Raw genomic sequence first — 10,915 nt, forward strand, 5'->3', positions numbered from 1 at the left:
ACTGGAAATGCAGTCTTGCAAATAGATTTCTGTATGTTGATTTTATATCCTGTAACATTGCTGAGTATGTGTATCAGCCCAGTAATTTGATGGTGGAGTGTTTTATGTTTTCTACATAGAGTACCATGTTGTCTGCATATACGGAAAGTCAGAATTTTCCTTGCCAATTTGCATTTTTCTTTTTCTTTTTGTTGCCTAACTGCTAAGTCTAGGACTTCCAGTACTATGTTAAATAACATTGGTGACAGTGGACTTCCCTTTCTTTTTCCTGACTGTAATGGAGAAGCTCTCTGTTTTTCCACTTTGAGGATGATATTGGCTGTGGGTCTTTATATATGGCTTTTATCATGCTGATTTATGCTCTATCACACCTTTGTTGAGGATTTTTATGTAGAATGGATGCTCTACTTTTCCAAATTTTTCCCTGCACATATTAAAAGGATCATATGGTTCTTACATTTTCTTTTATTAATTTGGTATATAACTTCGATTGATTTCCAAATATCAAAGCAAACTTACAGGCCAGGAATAAGTCCCACTTAATCATGGTGAATAATTCTTTTAATGTACTGTTGGATTTGATTCACTAGTATCTTGTTGAGAATATTTGCATCCATGTTCATCAGGGGTAATGCCCTGCTCTCTTTTTCAGTTGAGTCTATCGCTTTTGGTATCAGGTATTGTTTTGGTAATGCTGCCCTCATAGAATGAATTTGGAAGTTTTCCTTCCATGTCTCCTTTTTGGAAGATTTTGAGAAGAATAGGTATTAATTCTACCGTAAGTGTATGGTAGAATTCCCCTGGAAAGCCATATGTCTTGTTTTTTGAGACAGTTTTGATTACTGAATCAACTTCTTTGTGGGTTATGGATCTGTTCAAATTTTATTTATTCATATTTCAGTCTTGATAGTTTGCATGTTTCTAGGAATTTATTCATTTCTTCCAGATTGCCCAGTTTGTTGGCATATAAGTTTTCATAATATTCTCTTATAATCGTTTGTATTTCTGTGGTGTTCGTGATCTCTCCTCTTTCATTCATGATTTTACTTATTTGATTCCTTTCTCTTTTCATTTTGAGAATTCTGCCTAGGGGGTTATCTATTTTATTAATTCTTTGAAAGGACCAGCTCTTAGCTTCATTGAACTCTTCTACTGATTTTTGTTTTGTTTTTCTGTATATCATTTATCTGTGACCCAGTCGTTATTATTTCCCTTCTTCTGCTTTAGGCTTTATTTGCTGTTCCTTTTCTATCTCCTTTAGATATAAGGTTAAGTTGAGCATTTGATACTTTTCTTGCTTCTTGAGGTAGGCCTGCCTATATTGTAATAGTCTTCCCTCTTTTGACCAATCTTGTTACAGCCCAATTGTTTAGGACTATCATGTTTTCATTTTCATTTGCTTCCAGGTATTTTTAAGATTTATTCTTTAATTTCCTGGTTAGTCCATTCATTCTTTAGTAGGATGAGCTTTTAGTTCCATTAATTTGTGTGCTTTCCAAATTTTTCTTGTGTTTGACTCCAACTTTCATAGTGTTGTCTGAAAATACGCCTGCTATAATCTCAATCTTTTTGTGCTTGTTGAGGACTGGTTTGTGACACAGTATGTGATCTATTCCAGAGAATGTTCCCTGTGCAATGAAAAATAATGTGTATTCTACTGTTTTAACTTAAAATGTTCTGAATTTTATCTGTCAGTTCCATCTGGTCCAGTGTGTCATTCGAAGGCATTGTCTCTTTGGTTGTTTTCTACTTTGATGATCTGTTCATTGCTGTAAGTGGGGTGTTTAAGACCACAGCTGTTATTGTATTATAATCAATGTGTTTCCTTATGTTTGTTATTAATTGATTTATATATCTGGCTGTTCCCATGTTGGGTGCAAAAATATTTACAATTGTTAGATCTTCTTGTAGGATAGTCTCCTTGAGTATGAAATAGTGCCCTTATTCATCTTTTTTTTAATAATCTGTGGCTTAAAATCTACTTTGTCTGATATAAATATGGCTACTCTGAATTTCTTTTCACAACCATTAGCATGGTAGATTGTTCTCCATCCACTCACATTCAGTTTGGAGGTGTCTTTACATCTAAAATGAATCCCTTATAAGCAGCATATAGATGGGTCTTTTTGAAAATCCATTCTGATACCCAGTGTCTTTTGATTGGGACATTCATTCCATTTACAATCAGAGGAATTATTGACATATAAGAATTTAGTCCCTTTTGGGGGCACCTGGATGGCTCTGTCAGTTAAGTGTCTGCCTTTAATTCAGGTCATGATCTCAGGGTCCTGAGATTGAGCCCCGCTTGGGCTCCTTTCTCAGTGAGAAACCTGCTTCTGCCTATCTCTCTTCGCCTCCCCCAACTCCTTCTCTGTCTCTCAAATAAATATTTTTTTTAAAAAATAGTGCCATTTTATTTCCTATAACATTATTGTTTCTGGAGATTTTCTCTGTTCCTTTCTAGTCTTTATTGCTTTTGGTCTTTCTTTCCCTCTCAGAGTCCCCCTTAATATCTCTTGCAGGGCTGGCTTAGTAGTCATGAAGTCCTTTAATTTTGTTTTGCCTGGGAATTTTTTGTCTCTCCTATTCTGCATAACAGCCTTGCTGGATAAAGTATTCTTGGCTACATAGATTTCCAATTCTGCATTTTGAATATATCCTGCTACTTTCTTCTGGCCTACCACATTTCTGAATAAAAGTGTTATGTATGACATCCTTGTCTTTTGCCTAACCTTAGGGTGAAGGCTCTTACTTTTTACCGATGGAGCATGATGTTTGCTCTCAATTTTTAGTATATGGCCTTTATTATGTTGAGGTATGTTCTCTGTAATCCTATTGTGCTGATTTTTATCATGAATAGGTGTTGTGCTTTGTCAAGTGCTTTTCTACATTTGTTGGAATTATATTTTCCCTTTCTCTTATTGATGTCCCGTATCATTTTAATTGTTTGCCGAATATTGAACTGCCTTCTTAAAATAAATTTTATATGATTATTGTGAATGATTTTTTTAATATATTGTTGGATTGTGTTTGCTAGTATTTTGTTGAGGATTTTCATCAGAGACATTGGCTTGTAGTTTTGTTTGTTTGTTTGTTTGTTTGTTTGTTTTTCTAGTGGTGTCTTTATCTGGTTCTGGATCATGGTGATAGTGGTCTCATAGAATGAATTATTAAGTTCTTTTTCTTCACTTTTTTTTTTGGGGGGGGGAGTGCTTTCAGAACAGTTATTAACTCTTCTCTAAATATTTGATACAATTACCCCATCTCCTCAGCCACCATCCTTCCAGCAACCTTCAGCTTGTTTTCTATAGTTAAGAGTCTCTTATTATTTGCCTCCCTCTCTCTTTTCATCCTGTTTTGTTTTCCCTTCCTTTCCCCTGTGCCCATCTGTTCTGTTTCTTAAATGCCACAATGAGTGAAACCGTAGGTTATTTGTCTATGTCTGACAGACTTATTTCGCTTAGCGTGATACCCTCTAGTTCTATCCACATCGTTGCAAATGGCAACATTTATTTTTGATGGCTGAGTAATATTTCATATATATTGATATATATACACACACATATACCACATCTTTTTGTCCATTCATCTGTCATAGGACATCGGGGCTCTTTCCATATTTTGACTATTGTGGACATTGCTGCAATAAACATTGTGGTGCATGTGTCCCTTTGAATCACTGCATTTGTATCATTTGGATTAATACCTACTAGTTCAATTGATGGGTCATAAAGTAACTCTGTACTGGTTTTGCACAACATAACCATGCTGGTTTCCAGAGTGGCTGCACCGGTATGCATTCCCACCAATAGGGTGAGAAGGTTCCCGTTTTTCCGCATCCTTGCCAACATCTGTTGTTTCCTGACTTGTTAATTTTAGCCATTCTGTTGGGTATGAGGTGGTATCTCATTGTGGCTTTGATTTGTATTTCCCCGATGTCAAGTGATGCTGAGCATTTTTTCCTTTTATGTGTTTCTTGGCCATTTGTATATCTTCTTTGGGGAAATGTCTGTTCATATCTTCTGCCCATTTCTTGACTGTATTGTTTATTTTGGGGGTTTTGAATTTCATAACTTCTTTCTAGATTTTGGATACTTTTCCATTATCTCATAAGATATTTGCAAATAACTTCTCCCATTCTGTAGATTTCCTTTTAGTTTTATTGACTGTTTCTTTTGATATGTAAGTTTTAAGCAACTTCTTGCTAGACCTTTCTCCAAAGTCAAGAGAAACAAAAGCAAAAAAGAAGTATTGGGACTTCATCCCAGATAAAAATCTTTTGCACAGCAAGGGGAATTATTGATTACTGATGCAGCCTCCTTGCTGATAATTGATCTGTTCAAATTCCCTATTTCTTCCTGCTTCAGTTTTTTTTTATAAGATTTTATTTATTTATTTGACAAGAGATAGAGACAGCCAGCTAGAGAGGGAACACAAGCAGGGGGAGTGGGAGAGGAAGAAGCAGGCTCATAGCGGAGGAGTCTGATGTGGCGCTCGATCCCACAACGCCGGGATCACACTCTGAGCTGAAGGCAGACGCTTAACCACTGTGCCACCCAGGTGCCCCCTTCCTGCTTCAGTTTTTGTAGGTATTATGTTTCTAGGAATTTATTTGTTTATTCTATGCTCTCTAGTTTGTTGGCATATAATTTTTTCATAGTACTCTCTTACACATTTGTATTGCTGTGTAGTTATTAATTTTTACTTTCTTTGTGACTTTGAGTTCTTCCTTGCTGTTTCTGATGAATTGTTTATATTTTCAAAGAGACTGCTCTTGCTTTCATTTTTCTGCTATATTTCTATTTTTAGTTTTTATATCATTTACTTGATCTCTAATGTTTATTGTTTCTTCCTCCCTGTTGTATTAGGTTTTGGTTGTTCTTTTTCTGGCTCTTTGGGATGTAATGTTAGGTTGTTTTTTTTTTTTTTTTTAGATTTTTCTTGCTTCTAAGGGTAGTCATGTCTTGCTCTAAACTTCCATCATAGAACAACTTGTGCTGCATCCCATATTTTGGACTGTTGTGTTTTCCTTGTTGTTTGTTTCCATCCACATTTTGATTTCCTTTTTTTTTTTTTAATTTCTTGGTTGACCCATTCATTGTTTAGAAGTGTACTACTTAATCTCGATGTATTTGTGGTCTTTCTAGGTTGTTTCTTGTGATCAGTTTCTAGTTTCATAGTATGATGTGATGCTCAGAAAAGATGGATGGTATTAGGTTGATCTTTTCAAATTTGTTGATGTTTTGTTTTGTTTTTATTGTGGTGGTGGTGGTGGTGGTGTAAGATATGATCTGTTCTGGGGAATGATCTGTGTGCTTTTGAAAAGAATGTGTATTCTGCTGTTTTAGGATGGATTATTCTGAATATATCTGTTAAATTCATCTGGTCCAATATGTCATTCAAAGACACTCTTTCCTTATTAATCATCTGTGTTCATGATTTGTCCATCAAAGTAAGAATGTTATTAAAGTCACATACTATTACTCTATTACTATCAATTTTTTTATGTTTGTTTTTAATTATTTTATATATCTGGGTGCTCCAATGTTGGGAGTGTAAATATTTACAGTTGTTATGTTTTCTGATTGGATAGTACCCATTAATGTTGTATAGTGTCATCTTTTTTTTTCCTTTCTTATATTCTTTGTTTTAAAGTCTGTGTGTCTGATATCCATATTGCTATTCCAGCTTTATTTTGATATTATTTTTCATAAAAATATTTCTCCATCCTCTCACTTCTAATCTGCATGAGTGTTTAGATGTAAAATGACCAAAATGAAGAGGGTGTTATTCAAAAACATTACTCATAGATATAGGTGTCCATACTCACCAGATTTGACATGACCAGGAGATCATAGTAGACATGGTTGATGGCTCTGGTTTGGCAATATAGATATGGAGGGTATATACTGTGCAGGAAAAGGTGTTGGCAAAGCCTATTTTCCATGATCCTGTTTCATCAGAACACAAACTCGTACGAATGGGATAGTAAACAGGGAAAAATAAAAACATAACAACCATAGCCATAGAGGCCAAGAGCAACCATTCTGCACCACCTAAAATACTGATGAAGCAGCTCTGAACTTCACACTCAATAAAAGAAATAGAGATTTTCAAAAACGGGTCATCAGAAGCCACCTTGGGAACAATGATGGAGATGTATTTCAGGTCCATGCAGAGAGCTGACTAAGTAGAAAATACATGGGTTTGTGAAGATGGGTGTCCAGGAGGATGAGGATGATCATGGACAAGCTGCCAAAGAAATCCATTAAGAAAATGAGTACAATGAAAATGAAAAGAAAAATGCCAATACTTTATGATGGAAACAACCCCACAAAAGAAAATCTGTTAATATTTGGTTGTACTTTTCCATTTTCTATTCACTGCTTTTTCTAAAGGAAGGGAAAAACTCATGTGTGGTAAATAAATAAATATGAGGAATTTACTTATTTTCCTTCAAATTATTTAGGTTAATTGTGAAGTTTTCATGAAATTCCCATTTCCCACACATGCCCTCCTTAATAACCATCACCCAGTGATGAGCACTGGGTGGTATGCACAACTAATGAATTGTTGATCACTAAATCAAAAACTAATGATGTACCATATGTTGGCTAATTGAACATAATAATAATAAAAAATAAATACTCACTTCCCTAAATAAATCATCAAAATACCTTATTTTGAGAAAAACCTTCTATGGAGTTCAAAAGACACAATGTAAGGTGGTAAGTATATGAATTCAAAATCTGTAAATTGCCCATAGAGCAATAAAAATAAAATATCTACACCTACCTGAATAGGATGTGGATAATATTATATTCCCTTCATATATTCACATATCAAAAGTATCAAATGTATGAATTAAACAAAAAATAATTATTATTGAAAGACAGAGCACATGCAGAATATCTATTCAAATGAATATGGACTTGGCTCATATCTATTTTTTTATACCACTTAGACTGAATTCATTAAAATGAAAGATCTCCCCAGCAAGAATTCAATCATATCCACTAAATGTTTATTCTTAATGTTGACAGGACAATTTTTTAAATCCCCATCACCTATTTAACCCATGTCCCCCACCCACATCACTTCTGGTAACTGTCAGTTTGCCCTCTATATTTAAAGGACTGTATCATGTTGTGTCTATCACTCTCTCTGTCTTTTTATCCTCCGTTAATCATTTTGTTTCTCAAATACCGCACATGTATGAAGTCATATGCTATCTGTTTTCTGATGTATCTATTTCACTAAGTGTGATACTCTGATTTACTTATTTCACTTAGCATGATACTCTCTAGCCCTAACAACGTCACTGCAAATACAAGATTTCATTCTTTTTAATTTTTATGGCTGAGTACATATTTACAAGAATGCATATATCTTCTTTATGTATTCTTACATAGACACTTGGTCTGTTTCCATAATGTGACTATTTTAGATAATATATTGTAAACATTGGGGTGCGTGTATCACTTTTATTTAGTACTTATGTATTCAATGGTAAATATCTAGTGTTGCAATTGCTATATTGTGGGGAAGTTGTAATTTTAACTTTTTGGGGAACTTTCCACAGTGGCTGTCCCAGTTTGCACTCCCACCAATAGGTCAAGAGGATCCCCTTTTTCCACACCCTTCCCAATACCTGTTGTATCTTCTGTTGTTGATTTTAGCTATTCTATCAGGTGTTAGATGATATCTCATTGCAGTTTTGATTTGTATTTCCCTGATGACGCGTGATTTTGAGTATTGCTTCATGCCTGTTAGCTGTGTGTAAGTCCCCTTCGGAAAAATACCCATTCATATGTTCTGCCCTTTTTTAAATTGGATCACATATTTTTAGGCAATGGAATTTATATTTCCTTTTTTCTGAAATTAAGCCTTTATCCGATATGTCATTTGCAAATATCTTCAAGCATTCTATAGTTTGCCTTTTCATTTTGTTGATAGGTTCCTCCACTCTGCAGAAGTTATTGGTTTTTGCTGTTGTTGTTGTTGTTGTTGATTAAGTCTCATTAGTTTCTTTTTGCTTAATTTTTCCCTTGCCTCAGGAGACATATTTAGTAGTAAATTTTTATGGCTAATGACAAAGAGGTTACTGCATGTGTTCTCCTCTAGGATTTTGATAGTTTCCTGTCTCACATTTCGGTCCTCAATCCATTTTGGATTTATTTTTGTATATGGTGTAATAATGTGGTCCAGTTTCTTTCTTCCATATGTCCAAGGTTTTTCCAACACCAACAATTTCTTGAAGAGACCTCATTCTCCTATTGGATCTTCTCTCCTGCTTTGCTGATTAGTTGACCATATAGTCATGAGTTCATTTGGGTTTCTATTCTGTTACATTGATCTATGTGTCTATTTTTATGCACATACTATACTGTTATAATCACTACAGCTTTGTAATGTAACTTGCAGTCCAGAATCATGATGCTTTCATCTTTTTTTTTTTCAAGGTTGTTTTGACAAGTTGAGGTCTTTTGTGTTTCTGTACAAATTTTAGGAGTGTTTGTTCTAATTCTATGAAAAATGCCCTTGTTATTTGACAAAAACATTTTTGAATGCATAAAGAAGTTTCTACTACCTTAGTTTAACCCTATTATTCTGCTTCTAGATACTGAACCGGAAATAATTAACCTATGTACAGTCTATTTACAAAACCTCTCACCTGTATTCATTAGTATTAGTCATTCAAAAAACTTTGACTCTTAAGCATTAACGTGAATTTAATTGTAGACAGATGAAAATTGATAGCATCTGTTCAAAGTTACATACACAGGTCAAAGTAAGAGTTAGTCTTGCTCCTGGGCCATTTCCATATGTGGAAGGGAAGTCTCAGATGTGGACTTTACTGAACATCTCATTAGCATACTGGACAAGTGTCAGAAATTATGCTAATTTGAAACAACGTTCCAAGACTTGTATCAGAACCCTTACTTACTAAATAAGTGGCATTCACAGAATATAAGTGACTTATCAAGACCTAAGAAGAAATCTTTGTCCGCTGCCTCATGAAAAGCATGAACAGGAAAAAAAAAAGGATTGCTCACATTAGCCACCACACACTTCCATTAATGTCACTATTTAAACTTGAATTCTCCATTCTACCTGGGCAGTAGATGATGACAAATGCATTTGATAAGTTATTTCATGATCAAATAAAATTATTTTTGATATTAAAGTTATAAGTTTTACATTTTCTTCTTAGAGACATGTTTTCTCAGTTCTGCTCTTTTTATATTCTCACTGTCTCCCTGAAAAAAAACCCAATAGTTCACTTTTGGCCTTTACTAAATGGAATAAGATAGTTTTCCCCATATTATTTACCAATAAATGTTATTTCAACATTTCAACCTCCTCCTCCAGGAGGACCCTAGTCTTGCTTTGTCCCACGAACAAAAGTAGAAAAATAACAATGATAAAAACAACAAAAATCAAATCATCCTAAATAACCCAAAGGTTGACATGAAGACTGAAAGAACAAACTTCACAACTGAAGGAGAAGAGACCACATTAAAGACAGAAGGACATGTAGAGACTTGGTTTGGTGGAAAATGGACTGAAGGTGCTGCAGAGCGGAGGGGGTCATATTGACAGAGAAGTGTAAGAGAGAGAGGAGCATACAGGGGAACACACAAGGAGAAACTTTCCCCAAAGCCTTTAGCTTGATAATTGTGAGAGTTTGGCTTTCTTGGGTTCTTACAAATAGTGGTGCTTAAAGCTTAAAGTTTTAAAGGTCAGTTGGCTCAGCTGGGATAGAGAACTGAGGGTGCTTCCCTGCAACTGGAAATAAGACAGGGAATTCACCTGGCAGTAGACAGTGTGGAAACAGCAATCTGAAGAGCACCTGGGACATAGTGGAGAGATTATTCACTCTGAGACTGATCCTTCATAGAGATAACTTCTCTAAGAACAAAGAAACTAGCCTTTGCCATTTCCCTCCCCCACCCTGTAGTTGAATAACAGAGCCATCTGCAGGAGTGTCAGAGTGTCAATTACAGCTGCCTAACTTGACCACACCAAGCCCCAAACTCCTGTACTCTTGTGGGACTGATCTTCTCAGTCAAGCTTTGCTCAGTCCCAGCAGGGTAGGCACCTCACCCAGAAGACCAGCCGAGACCCCCTAACCACACCACATCTCCAAACCAGAGGGTTGTTCAAGGTCTCAGTTCTGGTAGAAGTGGCATAAAGTCTCGTATCATAAGCAGAACAGAGCAACCTCATTAAAACTTGCCACACTCTGGTCAAAGACAAAACATGACCGAGAGCAGGCAATGCGAGCCTTTTCAGATGACTGACCTGAAGGAAAGAAGAGCTAAATCCCACAGGAGAGTGAATGGAGCATGCACAAGAGACATACCCTAAATTGTCAGGCCCTGGGCGCTACATGATCTTTTCTTCATAAGGCCATTTCGTTCAGGAGCAAGAGACATAAATGTTTTTTTCTATCACAGAGAGAAAGGCAGAGACTTGGACAAAAAGTGAAGATGGGGACACCTGGGTGGCTCTGTTGGTTAAGACTCTGACTCATTTTCTGCTGAGGTCATGATCTCAAGATCCTGGGATCAAGCTTCATGGCACTCAGTGGGGAGTATGCTTCTCAGCCTTTCTCTCTTCCTTCCTCTTCCCTTCCCCCCTCAAGCTTTCTCTCACTCAAACAAATAAATAAACCTTTTGAAAAAACAAACAAAAAAGGCAAATACAAAAACAAAAGCAACAAGTGAAGGCAGAGAGTTTTATCTCAATGAAAGAACAGGATAAGGCCACAGCTGGAGATCGAAGTGGACAGACATAAGTAACATGCCTGATGAAGAACTTAAAACAATAATAAGGATACTCACTGGGCTTGAGAAAATAACAGCAGACCCTTACCACAGAGACAAAAGAATTGAAAATCAGTGATGAGTGC

Source organism: Ailuropoda melanoleuca, unplaced genomic scaffold (genome assembly GCF_002007445.2).
Source record: "Ailuropoda melanoleuca isolate Jingjing unplaced genomic scaffold, ASM200744v2 unplaced-scaffold7480, whole genome shotgun sequence".
Lineage (NCBI taxonomy): Eukaryota > Metazoa > Chordata > Mammalia > Carnivora > Ursidae > Ailuropoda > Ailuropoda melanoleuca.